The following is a 19,577-nucleotide window of genomic DNA, read 5'->3' on the forward strand; positions in this document are numbered from 1 at the left end:
GATGGTAGAGAAGGTCTTGCTGGATATAGAGAAGTTGTTTCCCACAATTGTGCCTGTTTGTATAAAAGAAATTAGTTTATGTCTTAAAGGAATAGAGGTATCTAAACAAATGTCTCTTGGCAGTGAAGATATGGGGGTATTTCAGGCATCTGAGAAGAGAATGGACTAGAATCTTGTTTTTTTTTTTTTTTTTTTTTTTTTTATGATAGTCACAGAGAGAGAGAGAGAGAGAGGCAGAGACACAGGCGGAGGGAGAAGCAGGCTCCATGCACCGGGAGCCTGATGTGGGATTCGATCCCGGTTCTCCAGGATCGCGCCCTGGGCCAAAGGCAGGCGCCAAACCGCTGCGCCACCCAGGGATCCCCATGTTTGTTTTTTTAATTGAAGTATAATTGACTTACAAGATGATCAGTTTCAGGTGTATAACATAGTGATTCAACATTTACATACATTATGAAATGATCACCATAAGTCTAGTCACCATCTGTCACCCTATATAGTTATTACAATATTATTGACTATTCCCTATGCTACACTTTACATCCTTGTGACTTATTTATTTTACAACTGGAAGCTTATACCTCTTAATCTCCTTCATCTATTTTGCCCATCCACCACTCCTCCCCTCTGGCAACCACTCATTTGTGCTCTGTGTTTCTAAGTATGTTTGGGTATGTTTCTGCTTTGTTTTGTTTCTTTAATGTTTTAGACATTTACATATAAGTGAAATCGTATGGTGTTTTTCTCTAACTTACTTCACTGAGCGTGATACCATACCTCTAGGTCCATCCATGTAGTTGCAAATGGCAAGACTTCATTCTTTTTTTAACACTGAGTGATATTCCATTGCATAAATATGCCAAATATTATTTATCCATTCATCTATTGACAGACTCTCAGGTTGCTTTCATATCTTGGTCATTGTACATAATGCTGCAATAAATAGAGGGGAACATCTATCTTTTTGGATTAGCGTTTTTGTTTCCTTTGGGTAAATACCCGGTAGTAGAATTGTTGGATCATATGGTAATCATATAGTAATTCTATTTTTAATTTTTGAAGATCCTCCATACTATTTTCTATAGTGGCTGCACCAATTTACATTCCCACCAGTAGTGCAGTAGTCCTTTTCTTTACATCCTTGCCAACATTTGATACTTCTTATCTTTTTTATACTAGCCATTCTGACAGGGGTGGGGTGTTGATTTTCCTTTCCCTGATAATTAGTGATGTAGAGCATCTTTTCGTGTGTCTGTTGACCATCTATATATCTTCTTTGGAAAATGTCTGTTCAGATCCTCTGCCCATTTTTTAAATAGATTGTTTTGGGGTGTTTTAGTGTCAGGTTGTCTAAGTTCTTTATATATTTTGTATATTAGTCCCTTATCAGATATATCATTAGCAAGTATCATCTTTCATTTAGTAGGCCACCTTTTTTTGTTGACGGTTTCTTTTCCTGTGAAAAGCTTTTTAGTTTGATGTTGTCCTATTTGTTTATTTTTGCTTTTGTTACCCTTGTCTGTGAAGACAGATCCCCCCCCAAAAATATTGCTAAGACCAGTATCATTGAGTTTACTCAATGAGTAAACTCAATGAGTTTCAGGTCTTATATATCTTTCATCCATATCAAGTTTATTTTAGTGTATGATGTAAGGAAGTGGTCCAGTTTCATTCTTTTGCATATTCTGTCCATTTTCCCCAGCTTTGGGAACATGATACCTCCAGTTTTGTTCTAAGATTGCTTGGCTATATGGGATCTTTAGTGGTTTCATACAATTTTTTAGGTTTACATTTTCTAGCTCTGTGAAATATGCCATTGGTATTTTGATAGGGATTGCATTGAATTGTAGGTTGCTTTAGGTACTATGGTACCTAGGTTGTAGGGATTGCGTTGAATTGTAGGTTGCTTTAGGTACTATGGACATTTTAACACTATCGATTCTTCCAATCCATGAGCACAATATATCTTTCCACTTATTTGTGTTGTCTTCAATTTCTTTCATCTATGTCTTCTAATTTTCAGAGTATAAGTCTTTAACCTCCTTGGTTACATTTATCTCTTAGGTATTTTATTCTTTTTGCTGGAATCCTGCAACTTTACTGAATTTGTTTATTAGTTTTAGTAGTTTCTTTTATGGAGTCTTTAGAATTTTTTAGAGCATTTTGTTGGCAAATAGTGACAATTTTACTTCCTCCTTACTAACTTGGATGCTCTTTTCTTGTCTGATTACTAGGGCTAGGATTTCTAGTACTATGTGGAATAAAAGTGGCGAGAGTGGGCATTTTTGTCTTGTTCCTGATATTAGAAGAAAAGATTTCAGCTTTTTACTGTTGAGTATAATAGTGGGTTTGTTATATATGGTGTTATTATGTTGGGGTATGTTTCCTCTTTACCCACTTTGTTGAGAGTTTTTATCATTTTGTTAATGTAGTGTACACATTGATTGATTTGCACATAACTATCATTTCAAAATCCCACTTAATCGTGCTACATGATCCTTTTACTGTATTGTTGAATTTGGTTTGGCAATATTTTGTTGAGGAATTTTGTGTTCATGTTCATCAGGGGTATTGCCCTGTAATTTTTTTTGTATTGTTTTTGTCTGATTTTGATATCAGGGTAATGCTGGCCTGAATTTGGAAGTGTTTCTTCCTCTATTTTTGGGGGGAATAGTTTGAGAAGGATAGGTATTAACTGTCCTTTAATATTTGTTAGAATTAACCTGTGAGTCTATCTGGACTTTTGTTTACTGGGAATTTTTTTGTTTACCTATTCAATGTTATCCTTATATTTTGTTCAGATTTTCTATTTCTTCCTGGTTCAATTTGGAAGATAATTTGTTTCTAAGAATTTAGCCATTTCTTCTAGGTTTATTCATTCATCTTCTAGGTCCAGTTGGTTGGCGTATAATTGTTCATAGTAGTCTCTTATAATCTTCTGTATTTCTGTGGTGTCAGTTGTACCTATCCTTTCATTTCCTATTTTATTTATTTGGGCCCTCTCTGTATTTTTCTTACTGAGCCTGGCTAAAGGTTTTTCAATTTTGTCATCTTTTGACAGAACCAATTCTGAGTTATGGTTCTCCTTTTATATTGTTGTTAAATTCTATATTTCATTTATTTTCCATTTATTACTTCTAACTTTGGGCTTTTAGTCCATTGGGTGGAAGTTAGATTGCTTATTTGAGATTTTCCTTATTTCTTGAGGTAGGCATGTATTAATATAAACTTCCCTCTTAGAAATACTTTTGCTACGTCCCATAGAATTTGGACCATTGTTTTTCCATTACCATTTGTCTCAAGGTATTTTTGGATTTCCTACTTGATCTTTGTTGACCCATTGGGTGTTTAGTAGCATGTTGTTTGACCTCTCTGTATTTGTGGGGTTTTTCCTAGTTTTTCTTTCTTATAATTCATTTCTAATTTCATATCATTGCAGTTGGAAAAAATGCTTGATTTCAATCTTCTTAAATTTATTGAGACTTGTTTTGTGGCCTAACGTGATCTATTCTGGAGAAAGAAATGTACTTTCAAGTACGTTTGCACTTGAAAGGAATGTGTATTCTGTTGCGTTTGAATGTCATATTTTGTATATATCTATCAACCCATCTTGTCCAATGTATCATTTAAGGACTCTGTTTCCTTATTGATTTTCTCTCTGGATGATCTATCCACTGGTGTATATGTATGGGGTGTTAATGTCTGCAATATTATTGTATTGCTGTCAGTTTTTCCCTTTATGTCTGTTAGTATTTGCTTTACATATTTAGGTACCTTATGTTGGGTGCATAGATATTTATAATTTACAATATCTGTCTTTTACATAAAAATTACAATTACTAAGACCTCTTGTTGGAGTGATCCCTTTATCATTTTGTAATGACCTTCTTTGTCTCTTGTTAGTCTTTGTTTTAAAGTCTGTTCTAAGTATTGCTACCCCTGGTTTCATTTCATTTGCATTGAATATCTTTTTCCATCCCTTCACTTTCAGTCTGTATGTGTCTCTAGGTCTGAACTGAGTCTCTTGGAGGCAGTATATATATAATACAAGACAATGGGTCTTGTTTTTTTTTTTTTTTTTTTTTTTGCCATTCAGCCAGGCTGGGTCTTTTATTTATTTATTTATTTATTTATTTATTTATTTATTTATTTATTTTTTTCAGGCTGGGTCTTTTAATTGGTCCATTTGGTTCATTTACATTTAAAATAAGTATTGATAGGTATGTATTTATTGCTATTTTTTAACTGTTTTCTGGTGGGTTTTATATTTCTTCTCTGTTCTTTTTTTTTATTTTTATTTATTTTTATTTTTTTATTTTTATTTTTTTTTTTTCTTCTCTGTTCTATAATCATGTTTGAGTTTCCTCTAAGCCAAGTTACTTCAAGTTTCATACTTCTCATGCATGGAACTCACTGTGTCCCTTGGAAGTCCATAATGACCATGGACAGCTCTAATCATTAAGAAGTTTTCTTTAGTAAGAATCTGTTTCATTTTAGTTTTTAGCAATTAAGTCTAGCTCTGTCTGTTGGGATATTGCCCAGTACATCAACCTTCCTTCCAGGAAATGGCCCTTCAAGTATTTTATTTGATGCTGCCATTCCCCTAGCTCTTCCCTCCTACCTAAGTAGTTAGCTTACTGTCACCTTTTCTAGCCACCAACCAGTGGCTTCATTTAAGTCCTGGTTATTTTACTCAGTGAGTTACAAATATATGATTACTTCAGAGATTGTTGAATTGGAAGAGAGTAAAATTCACTATTTTTAAATTGTGCATACCTCAGAGCCACATCTCAGTGGCCTTTTGGTGAACTGTGGAAGAGAACCCTTAACTCCACATATTGTGCTGTGAAGTATATAGCCTGTCCTGCCTTTTCCATGAGTGATAGTGTTTTACCCTCATCTTTGTTGAATATAGTCTCATTGGATTTGGTTTATTGCCTAATCCCTTACTCTGTCTTTTGATCCTGGTACACTTCTGTTGCCCTCTCAGTTTGGTACCATTGGGATTTTAACAAGCTCACCCCATTACCTCATCTGTAATCTCATCCAAGAAGGAAACTAGATTAGGTGGATGTGACTTCCTAGTAACTAAAGCCACTTTGGCCCCATCTCCCAGGATCTCAATCCTGATAGAGATTAACTTCTCTCAGTTTGGTGCCATCTACCATTTGAGAAACTTGTCCTTTATCACCTCTCCAAATAGCTTATTGAAGAAAAAAAATGAAGTCATCTGTGATGATGACTGAGTGAAACCACAATGTTCCTGCTGATTGATGGTTTCCTTTTCTAGGGTCATACAAAATTCCATTAAAGAAACAATTTTAGAATGCTACTTTGAATTAATGTCAAAGTCACCAACTTATAATTACAAAACTCCATATCCCCCATTTGAAAATAATGGTCTGAGTTGCAAGTGTTCTCTGTGATAGAGATCAATAGAGTCATGAGAAGATTCTTTTTCTGTGTCATCACCAAGTGTTCTCTCTTCTTTCAGTTTCATTTAACAAATAATTTTCAGGTTATAAAAGTATTATTTTTGATTCTATATTAGAATTTATTTAGAAATTAACCACTGTTAATATTTGAGAATATTTCCTTCTGCCATTCTTTTTCTTTGCATGAATACACAACCTTTTTATTTGTTTGTTTAGAAATTAAGGATAACCCAGTTCAGTTTTGTAGTATGCTTCCATTAACTTACCGTATTGTGGTCTTTGAAAACATGCTTTTAGAAGACTGTTTTATAATATGGAAATATCATTATCACATTAACCATTTCCCCATAAGGCTATTATAATGTTACAATTAAAATCTTGTTTGTTAATTATTATCTGCATGTGTGATTACTGTCTTAGGATAGAACCCTAGATGGAATTACTGTGTCCAGAAGATGAATGATGGACATATATTGCCAAATGACCTTACAAAAACATTGTTAATTTTTAGAAACGAGGTATAGTGTCTTTCTTGCTGTGCCTTTTTTTTTAATTTAAAAAATATTTGCTAATTTGAAGAACAGGGATGGCACTTCATTCTTTCATCATATATATATATTTTTTTACTAGTGATGTTGAAACATTTTCAAAGATGTTTTTGACATTTTGTCACTTTTCTGTATTATCTACTTTTAACATTTCAATAATTAGTGATTTCATTATGTGATATATATATATGTGTGTGTGTGTATATATATATATATTTAATAACAACTTTACTCAGAATCCACATAATATAAAGTTCTTTTAAAGTATACAATTCTGTGCTTTTTTTGTATATTCAGAGTTGTATAACCAACACAGTTATCTAATTCTAGAACATGTCATCACTCCAAAAAGAAACCCATACTTATTAGCAGTCACTCTCATTTCTCTCTCCTGCTCACCCATCAACCACTAAGGAACTTTCTGTCTCTGTGTATTTGCCTTTTCTGGACATTTCATATAAATTGAGTCATACAGCATGTAGTCTTTTGGGCTTGCTTTTTTCACTTAGCCTAATGTTTTCAAGGTTCATTCAAGTTATAACATGTATCTGTACTTTGTTTATGTGGGGGCATGTGTTTCTTTCTCCTAGGTAGAATCTTACTTCTCTAAGAGTAGAACTGCTGAATCGTATGGCAACCCTAGGTTTAACATTTTGAGGAACTGCCAAACTTTTCTAAAATGGCTGTACCATTTCAAAGTTCCACCAACAATGTATGAGAGTTCCAGTTTTTCCATATCCTTGTCAGCACTTGTTACTGTCTTTTTTATTCACCTTAGTGGGTGTAAGGTAGTACTTATCACGATTTTGATTTGCATCTCCCTGATGACTAATTTTGTTGTGTGTGTCTTTTCATGTGCTTAGTGGCCATTGGTATATCTTCTTTGGAAAGCCATCTGTTCAAATCCTTTGATCCTTTTTTTAATTGAGTTATTTGTCTTTTATTTATTTAATTATTTAGTTGTAAAAAGTTCTTTATATATTCTGGGTACAAGTCCCTAACTACATACATGACTTGCAAATATCTTCTCCCATTCTGTCCATTTTCTTTTTGTGATCTTGATGGCATCCTTTGAAGCACAAGAGATTTTAATTTTGATGAAATCTAACCTAAGCATTTTTTTCTTTTATTGTACTTTAGGTGTCAGTCATATCTATGTATATTTTTTGAAAATCCTTTTTTCTGCTTATGAAAGTACATTGAAGAACATTTAGTTCAAAAATGCATAAAGATGGGATCCCTGGGTGGCGCAGCGGTTTAGCGCCTGCCTTTCGCCCAGGGTGCGATCCTGGAGACCCGTGGGATCGAATCCCACGTTGGGCTCCCGGTGCATGGAGCCTGCTTCTCCCTCTGCCTATGTCTCTGCCTCTCTCTCTCTCTCTGTGTGACTATCATAAATAAATAAAAAAAAATTTTAAAAAATGCATAAAGAAAATAAAAATCATGTGTATCTCAACACCTAGGAAAAACTGCTGTTAGCTCTATGTAGATTATCAGCCCTTTTCTTTATATATAAATAGAAAAGTAATATAGAAATATTAGGTTCATTTCTTTCTTTGTATGTGTATATAATTTTAGGGGGTGAGAACTGTTTTTTTTTTTATCTGTCATAATACACTATAAATATTTTCCTCGTTTTATTAAACATTCTGAAAAGTCATCATAACTATAGCATCTCACATTGGATGCATTATAAATTCTTCATGTTAGTAGGCACTTCTCCGTGGCTCTTAAATGTTTCTGCACTTTTACTCCGAACTACCTTCTCAAGGATGATTTTACTGCAAATGGCCTTGGAAGATAGAAATAGTTTCTCCCTCAGGGGCAAAGGGAAAATGTGTTTGCAGTCCAAGATAATAAACATTATGTTTTCCTTGGAGGCAGAGGTTGGTTAGGGTTGCTGGCATACTTATGAGATGACTTTTGATTTATGAGATTGACTTTTCTTAAACACTAGGCTCTGAGTTTCCTCATCTGTGACACAGATCTATTCTATGTGCAACATCCATCCAGGCTGCTCTATTTTGCCCATTAGACTTGGAGTTAGGGTGCTGGCATGGGAAGCTGATGGAAACATGAGGCTTGTGCTTCTAGGTGTGCAGTTAGCAATAAAGTGCTTTGTCTGACCTGGGAGTCTAGTGTCTCTGTCAGCCTCCATGAAACCGTGGGAGGCTGTTGCAAGTAGATTAAAATCTCAGACACTTCATAGTTTTTGACAATTTATCCCCTAGTATTTGATACTTACTTTGTCTCTATTTTTCTCTCTATAATAAAGAACTGTGGTGAACATCAATGTATTTAAATTGCTGTGCAATCCCTGTTACCTCATATTAAATTTCTAAATTGTCAGATTTTCTATATATTTTTATTGATTTTTAATTTTTATTACTGAAGCCTAGTTGACATACAATGTTATGTTAGTTTCAGATGTACAACATAATGATTCAACAATTCTATACTCAATGCTCACCATTACAAATTACTGTCTGTCACCATACAATGTTTTTATAGTATTATTGACTGTATTCCAAATGCTGTATTTTTCATCCCTGTGATTTATTTATTTTATAACTTGAAGTTTGTAATTCTTAATCTTATTTACCTGTTTTGCCTATTCCTCCACTCCCCTCATCTATTGCAACCATCACTTTGTTCTCTGTATCTATGAGTTTGTTTCTGTTCCTTAGTTCATTTGTTTTGTCTTTTAGATTCTGCATGTAAGTGAAATCATGGTATTTGTCTTTGTGTCTGACTTATTTCACTTAGCATAATACTTTCTAGGTCCATTCCTGTCATTGCAAATGGTAATATTTCATTCTTTTTTATGACTAATATTCCATTGTATATACATATATGTATATATACACACCACATCTTTCTTTCTCCATTCATCTATTGCTGGGTACTTGGATTGCTTCCATATCTTGCCTATTGTAAATAATGTTGCAGTGAACATAGGGATGCATACATCTTTTCAAATTAGTGTTTTCATTTTCTTTGGATAAATACCCAAGAGTGGAATTACTGGATCATATGTTATTTCTATTTATAATTTTTTTGAGAAACTTCCATACTATTGTCCACCGAGGTTGCACTAATTTACATTCCTACCAACAGCCTACAGGGTTCCTTTTTCTCATTCTCATCAACACTTGTTATTTCTTATCTTTTCGATCCTAGCCTTTCTGACTGGTGTGAAGTAATATCTCATTGTGGTATTGATTTGCATTTCCCTGATGATGAGTGATACTGAGCATCTTCTTATGTGTCCTTTTGCCATATATATGTATTCTTTAGAAAAATGTCAAGGTTTTCAGCCCATTTTTAAATCAGATAATTTGTTTTATTGGTGTTGATTTGTGTAATTTCTTTATGAATTGTGGATATTAACCTTTTATTGGACATATCACTTGCAAATATCTTTTCCTATTCAGTAGGTTAACTTTTTGTTTTGTTAATGGTTTCCTTTATTGTGCAGAAGCTTTTTAGTTTGGAGTGTCCCAGTAATTTTTTTTGCTTTTGTTTTCCTTGCCTGATGAGACATATCTATATCTGTATATCCATAAATATGTTGGTAAGGCCAATGTCTAAGAGATTACTGCCCATGTTATCTTTTTTGTAGCTTTATGGTTTCAGGGCTCACACTTATCTCTTAATCTATTTTGAGTTTATTTTTGTATATGATGTAGGAAAATGATCCAGTTTCCTTTTTCTGCATATCCCTGTCCAGTTTCCCCAGCCCACTTATTGAAGAGACTCCCTTTTCCCCATTGTGTATTTTTGCTTCATGGTCATAGATTAATGGCCTACATAAGCATGGGTTTATTTCTGGGTTCTCTATCCGATTCTATTGATCTGTGTGTCTTTGTCTTAGTGATATACTGTTTTGATTACTGTAGCTTTGTAGTATATCTTGAAATCTGCTACTATAGTGTCTCCAGCTTTCTTCTTTCTCAAGATTGCTTTGGCTACTTAGGGTCTTTTGTGTTTGCATACAAATTTTAAGATTGCTCATTCCAGGTCTGTGAAAAATGCTGTTGGTGTTTTGATAGGGATTGCAGTGACTCTCTAAATTGCTTTGGGTACTATGTACATTTTAACAATATTCATTTTTCCAATCCATGAGCATGGAATATCTTTCCAGTTATTTTTAATCTTCTTCAATTTCTTTCACTTATATCTTAAAGTTTTCAGAGTACAGATCTTTCACCTCCTTGTTTAAATGTATTTCTAAGTATTTCATTCGTTTTGGTTCAACTGCAAATGGGATTATTTTCTTAATTTCACTTTCTGCTACTTGGTTATTTTATATAATATTTTTTGATAACTTCTAGATTTTCCTCTAGAATTTTCTGCAAGCAGTGTAGCAGGGGAACTTTTTATTATTAATAATAATATTATTATTCACAAGAATGATATGTGAGGTAGGGCTTCTCATTAATTTATATTTCTGCCTATTGGTGAGATGGAATATACTTTTTGTGGCTGTTTATAACAGTAGCAATACAACAATAGTACTGATGAAAGAAAACTTTTAGTACTTGCTATGTGCTAGGCACTATATTAATTGATTTGCACTAAAGCTACTCTATGAGGTAATTAGTATTATTAGCCCCATTTCACAGATGAGGAAACTGAGGTAAATATTCAGCCAGAGATCCGGAGCAGAGTGAGGTTTCAAAACCAGACAATGTGGCTTCAAAGATGTATGCTTTCAACAACTACACAATCTTGTGTTTTGCTATTGAGAACAGATGAGAGAATGCAGTTTGGGTTCTTAGTGGTTTTATAGTTGCAGTCCTTTCTTGCATTCTTGCCTTCAGGTTAATGGGCTGTCTCTGTATTATCAAACATTCCCCTCATTTTTTCTTATTTTTGCAGCTTGATTTTATCAAAGGAATCAAGCCCTACATTGTGTTTTGATTCAGATCTGTCTAAAGACAGACTATTGCCCAATTGCTAGAGGTTCTCTTATTGCACAATATTTAACAGTATTGGGGGGTATAGTCTCTGTCATCAAATATGTTCTTATACTTCAAATACAAGGCTGATAGGTTATAGTGAAATAATCTACTTAAAAGTTGAGCTGTGACAGTTATATTTCTTTAGTTTTCGAAGTGGGAATGGATGGTCTGAACCAAATTATCATAGGAGTTGTGGTTAAGCATTCCTTAAAAACCACTTGCACTTCTTGAAATCCTCACCTCTAGTAGGTTCAGCAAAAGTTTATTTGAAGTCTGGTTGTCCCGTGTGTGGCTTGGGTGTACAGAACACACAGTGTGTCACAGAACTTAAAAATCCATGTTCTTTCATTCAGTGTTTATATAAATGCAAGTAGCTATCAGGTAGCTTTCTAATTAGGGGGATACAGACTATGTGTGTGTGTATGTATATGTGTGATGGAGAAAATGACATGAAGAAAAATAGTGAAATAAAGGGGGAGGGGGATGTTGGTTGGAGCAATTTAGGATTGTTATTTTGTATATAATGATATCATGGCCTTCCTGAGAAAATGATTGTAGAGCAGAAACCTAAGAAAGTGAGGAATCAAGCTATCTGTATATCTAAGGAAAGCAGAGGAAACACTTGGTGACAAGGTCCTGAAGTGACTATGCTTGGAATCTTCAAGAATAGCAGGGAGACAGCATGGTGGAAAGGAGGGAGTGGGGTAGTGGGAAATGATATTTGACAAGGAGCAGTGCAGGTAATGTGCCAACCTTCACTCTGGGGAGGAGATCCATGGAAGTTGATCTGAGCTCTGACTTACATTTAGCAGAGTCTCGGGCAAAAGTTAAGTGGGTGGAGGTGGGAGCATAAGCAAAAATGTCAAGAGGGGACTAGAGGGTAGCAGTGGAGTGAGAATAAACTGGATATAATAATTTATAAGTACAGTGGTGAGGATTTTTTAATGGAGTAGATATGAGAGCAGAGAGAAGGAGGAATCAAGGATAACACCAAGGTTGTTGGCCCCAGCACCAAAAAGTTGGATTGCCAAGATTAGAACGGCTATGAGAGGAAGATTGGAGGTAAGCCAAGAGGGACCACAGGAGTCAGTTTTGGACATACTGAGTCTGAGAGTTCTATTAGACACACAGGTGATGTCCTTAATAAAACCTGGACACTCCCTTAAGGAACTACAAAATGACAATACAAGGGTGGCATGCATTTTTTTTTAACACCATTTCTTTTTTATCATATATATTTTATAAAGAACTCAAATATTTTTGAAAGTAATCTGATGAAATCAATTCAGTCAATAAATACACATTATGGAAAAATTTCTCATAACACATACGTTTGTATTTTAGGTCTTCCCTCTGGATTCCATTGTCTTTAAGAACAATTTAATGTTGAGTAGTCTGTTATATATCATGTACATAAATGATGTATTTACTTTCAATAGTTTAATATTTCTGCTTTACTGACCTTGCCAGTCACCCATCAACATGGCCTATAATCAAATACATTTTCTTAGAGTGAGAGGTATGTAATATTTAAAGGTATGCTGGATTATTCTTTTATAATATGAGAGATCCTCCTTTGCTTCACTTTCTTTGGTTTGTATATTTGCATCTGTTTTCAACAAACAGGTACATTTATAACTTAACAGCAACAATGAAAAAGAAGCAACTCAATTAAAAAAATGAGTGAAGGACTTGAATAGGCATCTCTCCAAAGGAGATATACAAATGACCAATGAACATGTGAAAGATGCCTAAAATCACTAGCTGTTAGGGAAATGCAAGTCAAAACCATGATGAGACACTTCATACCCATTAAGATGGCCATTGTAAAAATAATGAAAATAATGAGTATTGACAAGGTTGTGGAGAAATTGGAACCTTTGGACATTGCTGGTGAGAAAGCAAAATGGTGCAGCTGCTATGGAAAACAGGTTGGTGGTTCCTCAAAAAGTTAAATATAGAATGCTCATATTGCCCATCAATTCCACTTCTAGCTATACACCTAAAAGAATTAAAAACAGTGCAACAGATACTTGTATGTCCATGTTCATTGCTGCATTATTCACAATAGCCAAAGAGTGGAGATATACATGTGTTCACTAACAGATGAGTGGGTGAACAAATTGTGGTATATATATATATATATATATATATATATAGCGGAATATTATTCAGCCATAAAAAATGAAGTTCTGATACATAGTACAAAATGGATGAACCCTTAAGATGTTTTGCTGAGTGAACTAAGGCACACAAAAAAGGACAAATAGTGTGTAATTCCATTTATATGTGGTATCTAGAATGAAGACATTCTTGAAGACAAGTAGAATAAAAGTTACCAGGGGTTGGGGGTAAGGGACGTGAGAGTTACTGCTTAATAGAGAGTTTCAGGAGATGAAAACGTGTGGAAATAGAGGTGATGGTTATATAAAGAATATACTTAATGCTACCACATGGTGCACGTGAAAATGGTTAAGGTGGTAAATTTTATGTTATGTGTATTTTGCCACAATAAAGAATACAGCCAACAAATATTGTCTGCCACATACTGTATGCTCAATAAGTATTTATTAACTAAGTAAATTTTTGGAAAGAGGGAAAGAGGGAGGGAGGCAAGAGGTAAGGAAAGGAGGGAGGGAAAAGAGGAGGAAGGAAGGAGAGGGAGAAAGAGGGGAGGAAGCAAGGGAGGAAAGAGGAAAGAAGGAAGGGAGGAAGAGGAGGGAGGGAGGAAGGAAGGAAGGACTGAAGGAGAGAGGGAGGGAAGGAGGAAAAAATTCTTTAAAGCTCAGACATTTCTAATTTTGATGAAGCCTCGCTTATCTATTTTTCTTTGGTTGTTTGTACTTTAGGTGCTTTATCTAAGAAACCATTGCCAAACCCAAGGTTACAAGGATTTATACAGTTTAGGTCTTTAACTATTTTGAATTAATTTTTATATTTGGTGAGAATTAGAGCTGTAACTTAATTCTTTTTTGTGGAATTCCAGTTATCCCAGCACCATTTATCAAAAAGTCTTCTCTTAATTGTCTTGGCACCTAGTGGAAAATCAGTTCGCTAGTGAAGTGATCTATCACCATAGATGCATGGGTTCCCTACTGGACTCTCAGCTGTATTCATCTGATTTCCATGTCCATCCTTACTTATCACACAGTCTTGATTATTGTATTAGGTATATGATCTTGAATGAGTCACCTGAGGTCTCTCAAAGCCTTGGTGTTCTCATCCATAGTTAGGAGACTAAACCAGAGAATACATTTAGAGCACATAATTACTTGGCATTCAGTACATTATAGTTGCTTTTATTATTTTTATTATCATCTTATTGCACAAAGAGGTGGCCACAGGATTATATGCTGAAAGAACATCTATGAAGTTTGATAATAGAAAACATTTTCTTAATCCAAACATTTCATTTGACTTACTCATTGACTTTCCTGCCATACAATGGGTGACATTGTTTCCTCTGAAGGCACTCTACAAAGACTGCCTTCCTGTAACCCTACTCTACTTCACACCCATATTTGAGAGCATATTTTTCTTTTATAAAAACATTAATTTATCAAACACGATGAATCTGGATCGACATGGATTTTAGGAAAGGTGTCAAGTTTTGTTCAGGAAGCCTTTGCAATGGCCTGTGTTCCTCAAAAAAAGGCCTCAGTGACATCACCCTGGATTGCTGGGGGAGACTTTTTGGAGTGTATGTGTGCAAAGAGACACACTTTGATTTTTTTCATGGATGATTTTTTTTCATGGTAACATTAATGTTTTCAAAAGGGAGATAACGGGAGACATTATATACCAAAGATGACTTTGGATATCTTGTGAGGAATGATAGACATGAAACTGTAATGCTATATATGTGTCTGCTTTATTCATTATTGGTAAATTTCAGTATTTGTCCTTGAACTTTCATCATTAACTGATTTTGTTTGGTTATCACTTCTATTCCCGCCAGAAAAACTGTCTAGAATGTTTGTTTTCACAAAACAGATGTACATATACTTTCTCATCCTTATTTAAAGCTTATTTTTATTGGCTTTTCTATTCTGAACAAGCTGTGAAGTATGCATGAAATTAAACCATTTGACCAAGCACTCAAGATTCCATGATTTTGTCCCATGTGATGGTTCAGTTTTGTGTTCTTATGTTGCACTCAGAGAGAGTCCAAGCAGCTCATTTTGTACCATATTTCTTAGGCCAGGAACAGTCTAAGCTATTTTTTTTTAGTGCCCTTTCCCCTGGTGGACAGCTAGCTGAAGCCTTTGGGAGTAAAAGTACTTCCCAGGACATAAACCCAACCCTTCCTCCCACAGCCATTTAAAATAGTTTAAAAATAACCCCCACTTAAAGTTTTGTGGCAGGCTATGACAACTTTATAAAAATTGTGTGTTTACTTTTCTCCTCTTTTTCATTTGTTAAAACACTGCTTATCACAGATTCCCGGAGAAATAAATTTATTGCCAAGCTATGAAAGAAAATTTCATTCCCTAGGGCATGTAGCAAAGTATAAGTTATTTAGAACCTTCTAGGTGCTCTTACACAATAGACTTACACACTGAAGTGAACTGTTCAGCCAGGTTGGGGAGTAGTGCTTGGAGAAAGGAATTCTGCTTTCTGGAGCTAAGTGCATAGATTCAAAGACACCATTCAGGCATTCCGTCATTCACATGTACCTTCGTCAACTATTCCATGAGTGCTTCCTGGATGCCAGGTACTGTTTAGGCCCTGGAGATCCAGGGGTGAACTAGACAGACAATGTCCCTAGTTTCATGGAACTTACATTGTAGGAAATAATTAAATTTAGAAATATTTCCATATTCTTTAAACATGTATATATAATCATATAATCACTGTAAGCCAAGACCTTAGAAAAATCCTCCATTTTTAGATTTGCCAAATCATATTACCTTTCCCCTGGAAACCCCCCAGTTATTTCTCACGCCTTTCAGAGTGAAAGCCAGAGCCCCCACATTGTCTTGGAAGGTGCCACAGATCACCCTGGCTACCTGGAGCCCCTCACAGACTCCGGTCCAGACATCAACTTGTAGCCCCATGAACATGTCCAAGCTGTTCCAACTCAGAGCCTTTGACTTGTGGTTCCTTTTGCCTGGAATGCTCTTTCCCCAGATTTCCTTATGGCCAGCTCTCTTACTTACTTTGTTTCTCTACTGAAATATCCAGTCATTTGATAGGAGGGGACTTTTCCGGAATTGCTGATGCCTCTCTACACCCACCTGCTTATCCTTTTTGACTTTCCTCTCTAGCATCTTCTGTCATGCATGTATGTATGTATTTTACTCACTGCCTGTTCCCTGCCCACCCATTCCTCAGCTGAACGCAAGCTCCATGCATGCAGTGACTTTGTCTTGTCCATTGCCATATCCTCAGTGCCTGGCAGAGAGTAGAGATGTACAGCGAATAGTCACTGAATGAATGAATCAAGGGAATGGTTTAATGTGATGTTGTGTCTAAGCTTTACTGCCTTTCAACAGCCTTGTTTCTTAATATTTTCATTCTTATTTTTTTTACACAATTATGCTAACATTTCGTTAATTCAAAAGTACTTTACAAGAAAATAGGAGACTGGCTTCCAGTAAAAATGTTGTATCTGGACTTGGTACCAACCTCATAGATTTTAGTTTTGCAAGGAAAATCAGACTATAAAGTTAACATTATTACCAAAACTTCAATCCCAAGGATTTTCACAAAACCTGTTAAAAATGACAGCGTGAAAAAAAAAACCTCTTACACAGTAACTCAAAGTTCAGCTCTGCAGTGTACCCACAAACTGGCGGGACATTGATATCCTGATCTCAACTCAACAAATAAGGATGTTATGAAGAGCTATGTATTCACCTGCAGCAGTCACATAATGAATTTAGAGCCTAAAGCAGAGGTAAACTAACGTTCTTGAAAGTTCTCAGATTCTACACTAACAGGGTAACCTCTGCCCTGTGTGAAGGAAGACAAGTGGACTTAAAAAAATAAAAAATTCTCCAATCTAGTTTAATGGTGTAGTTCTTATTTTTTCCTGCTGGCTTGTGTTCCCAGCAGCTTTTAAAGACTTATTTCTCAACTATAGCTTCTTACCATATCCCAGCTGTGGAAAAAAGTCAGAAGTCTTTGTTCTAAGTTAGTTTCATGGCACTTAGTATTCACCTTTGCAAATGAAGTTTGGTGGGTTTTATTTCCCCCCCTCTCTATTCCTTGTTTTGTACTTGCAACATCTTCCACGATTGAATATTTCTTCTTGTCTGAAAATTCAAATTCAGTAATAAAGCATTCCTAGATAATCATACCAGATTTTACCTACTAGTGCTCACATACTTAATTGTTATGATAATGTTCATTTTGATTCACTGGACAAGTACATTAGCACATACCTGTGCTAGGCATCAGGATAGAAAGGTGAAAAGGGCTAATGCCTGTCCTTCATGTCTGACAATCGTGGGGTGTGATGTTGCTCTGAAATCACTGCTGTGGTCTCTCATTTCAGGAAGCTAATAAGCCACAAACTGTGCCTCTTTCTTTCTTCCCACAGTTATTTTTTAAAAATTTTATTTATTTATTAGAGCATGAACAGGGGGAGGGAGAGGGAGAAGCAGTGAGCTGGACGCGGGGCTGGATCCCAGGACTCAGCCAGCCCCACTGAGCAGGGAGCCGGATGCGGGGCTGGATCCCAGGACCACGGGGTTATGACCTGAGCCAAAGGCAGACACTTAACAGCCTGAGCCACCCAGGCACCCCTCTTCCCACAGTTCTAATGTAAGTATGGACCTAGTGTTGTTCATGGTGCTGCAGAGAATAGTGGGAATAAAAGAATCCATGCCTTCCATGAGGATGAATATTCTGAGAAACAGTACAAGTGATCCAGTGAAAATAGCAGGTAATAAGGCAGCACAGAGAAAATCGGAAATAAATAGCAATGGCCAGAAGGGTCACGGTGATCCAAAGGGCAGAGAATGGTCCCTGTGGAGTGGAGTGGTTGAGGAAAGCGGGTGTTACAGAGGCAGGTCTTGGGTGTTCAGCTGGAGGGGCCACATTGCCCTTGGTAGCCTCAGCTCATTGTGATAGGAAGCTGTGAACCTTTTCTTCCTGGACCCAGAAGAGACCACCACATCCTCGTGTCTGCAAAGCATTCTGCTTTATACTTATTTCCCAGAATGGCAGTGATGCCTCCAGAGGGCTGTGCTAGAGGAGGAGAAGGAGAAGAATGTGGTGTGGATTACAGGTCTGTCCTTCGGGGCTGGGAGCCCTGGGTGAGGTATGGGAATGTGTAAATGAGCTGGAACCTGGCCTTGCCCTGGATTGACGACTGTACCCCTCTATCCTTGGCATTGATACTTACCAAAATGTGATGGGAAGGAGGTATACGACTTGGTTCTCTCCATGACCAGCTGTCTCCTCTCTTTGGACCAGCAAAAAGTTCCAGTTGGCACAACTTGATCTCAGAAAAATGTTTTCCCATAGAGCTATATAAGTAGACAGCCTATGCTTTGCTAATAGTGCCTTTGTCAAAAATATGTCAACTTCAGAAGCATTTTAGAATTTTAGAAATACTTTTGGAGGAAAATCATCATCCAAATAAGCCTTTGACTTTCTGTAGTGCTTCATAGCGAGGTCTTAGTCTCCTGAGACTGTTTTAGTTTTTTAAATGATTATTGTTTTGAAACCACTGATCTTTAATAGACCATTCCATACATTTATTCTTTGAGTTACAATGGGCCTTGCATCTGTTCTCCATTTACTTGCCTCATCACATCTTTCTTCCTCTTTTTCTCTTACTTGGGCTTGTTGAAAATGGTATTTTTGGTTGAGGTTATTTTAAGGTGGTGTTGAAATAAATCCTGGGACTGTCCTCTTATTCAACAACACATGTGCTTTTAAGCCTACACATCCAGGGTCATCCTACCAAAATAAATTATATGGACCCTGTACAAAACTCTCAAGTGCCTGACTTTTTATTTATGAGAGTTGGCTGCTGGCATAACGTTTGTAGTTTCCCCAGAGCAAAAACGGTCTCCCCTTTTCTTGTCTCTGCCTTTTCCAAGAATTCCTAGCAGTTAAGTAGCTACGGCTCTGTGTCCCCAACTATTTTAGCTTTATTATCCCTCTCAGGGAATTTTTTTTAAGTTTGTTAAATTTTGGCCAAATCTGTTTTAACAATTGAATAGGTAGATGGAACTCAACAACCTGCCCATTTATAGGCATTCAAGGCTATCTGAAGTCCAGATATTTCCTTCACCTTGACTTGAGCTGGGTAAAAATATCTTATCTATATAGGAAATTTGACTGATTTTTTTTCTCTTTTAAACAAATTTTGCAAAGCTTTTAGTTTTCCCAGAGTATAACATTATTTGTTGGAATTATTTGTTGGAAAGATTTGTAGGTGGCTTAAAAACCTGTAGAAATATGTCTATCAAGTGCCCAATTCCTCATGTGGAGAAAACGTAAATTTTCCAGAAAACTGGGGAAATATATAGATACTTTACCTTGGAAGCTGACATACTAAATTGGTATCCTTCTAATGTGCATATAATTCCAGAATCTATTGATTTTCAGTGTCCTTTTGTGCAACTACCCTAACAAAATAGGCTGGGTAGACATATCTATCTTTTCCCCCCTTA

The 19,577-nt window shown here is 35.9% G+C and overlaps 1 protein-coding gene across 1 annotated transcript in view; it reads left to right on the plus strand.

Moving 5' to 3' along the window:
* Positions 1–19,577, plus strand: part of MTMR7 (myotubularin related protein 7) — a 106,826-nt gene that overhangs the window by 5,923 nt on the left and 81,326 nt on the right. The gene's annotated exons all lie outside the window — the stretch shown is intronic.

The sequence above is a fragment of the Vulpes lagopus genome, chromosome 4, assembly GCF_018345385.1.
Source record: "Vulpes lagopus strain Blue_001 chromosome 4, ASM1834538v1, whole genome shotgun sequence".
In the NCBI taxonomy this organism is placed as follows: domain Eukaryota; kingdom Metazoa; phylum Chordata; class Mammalia; order Carnivora; family Canidae; genus Vulpes; species Vulpes lagopus.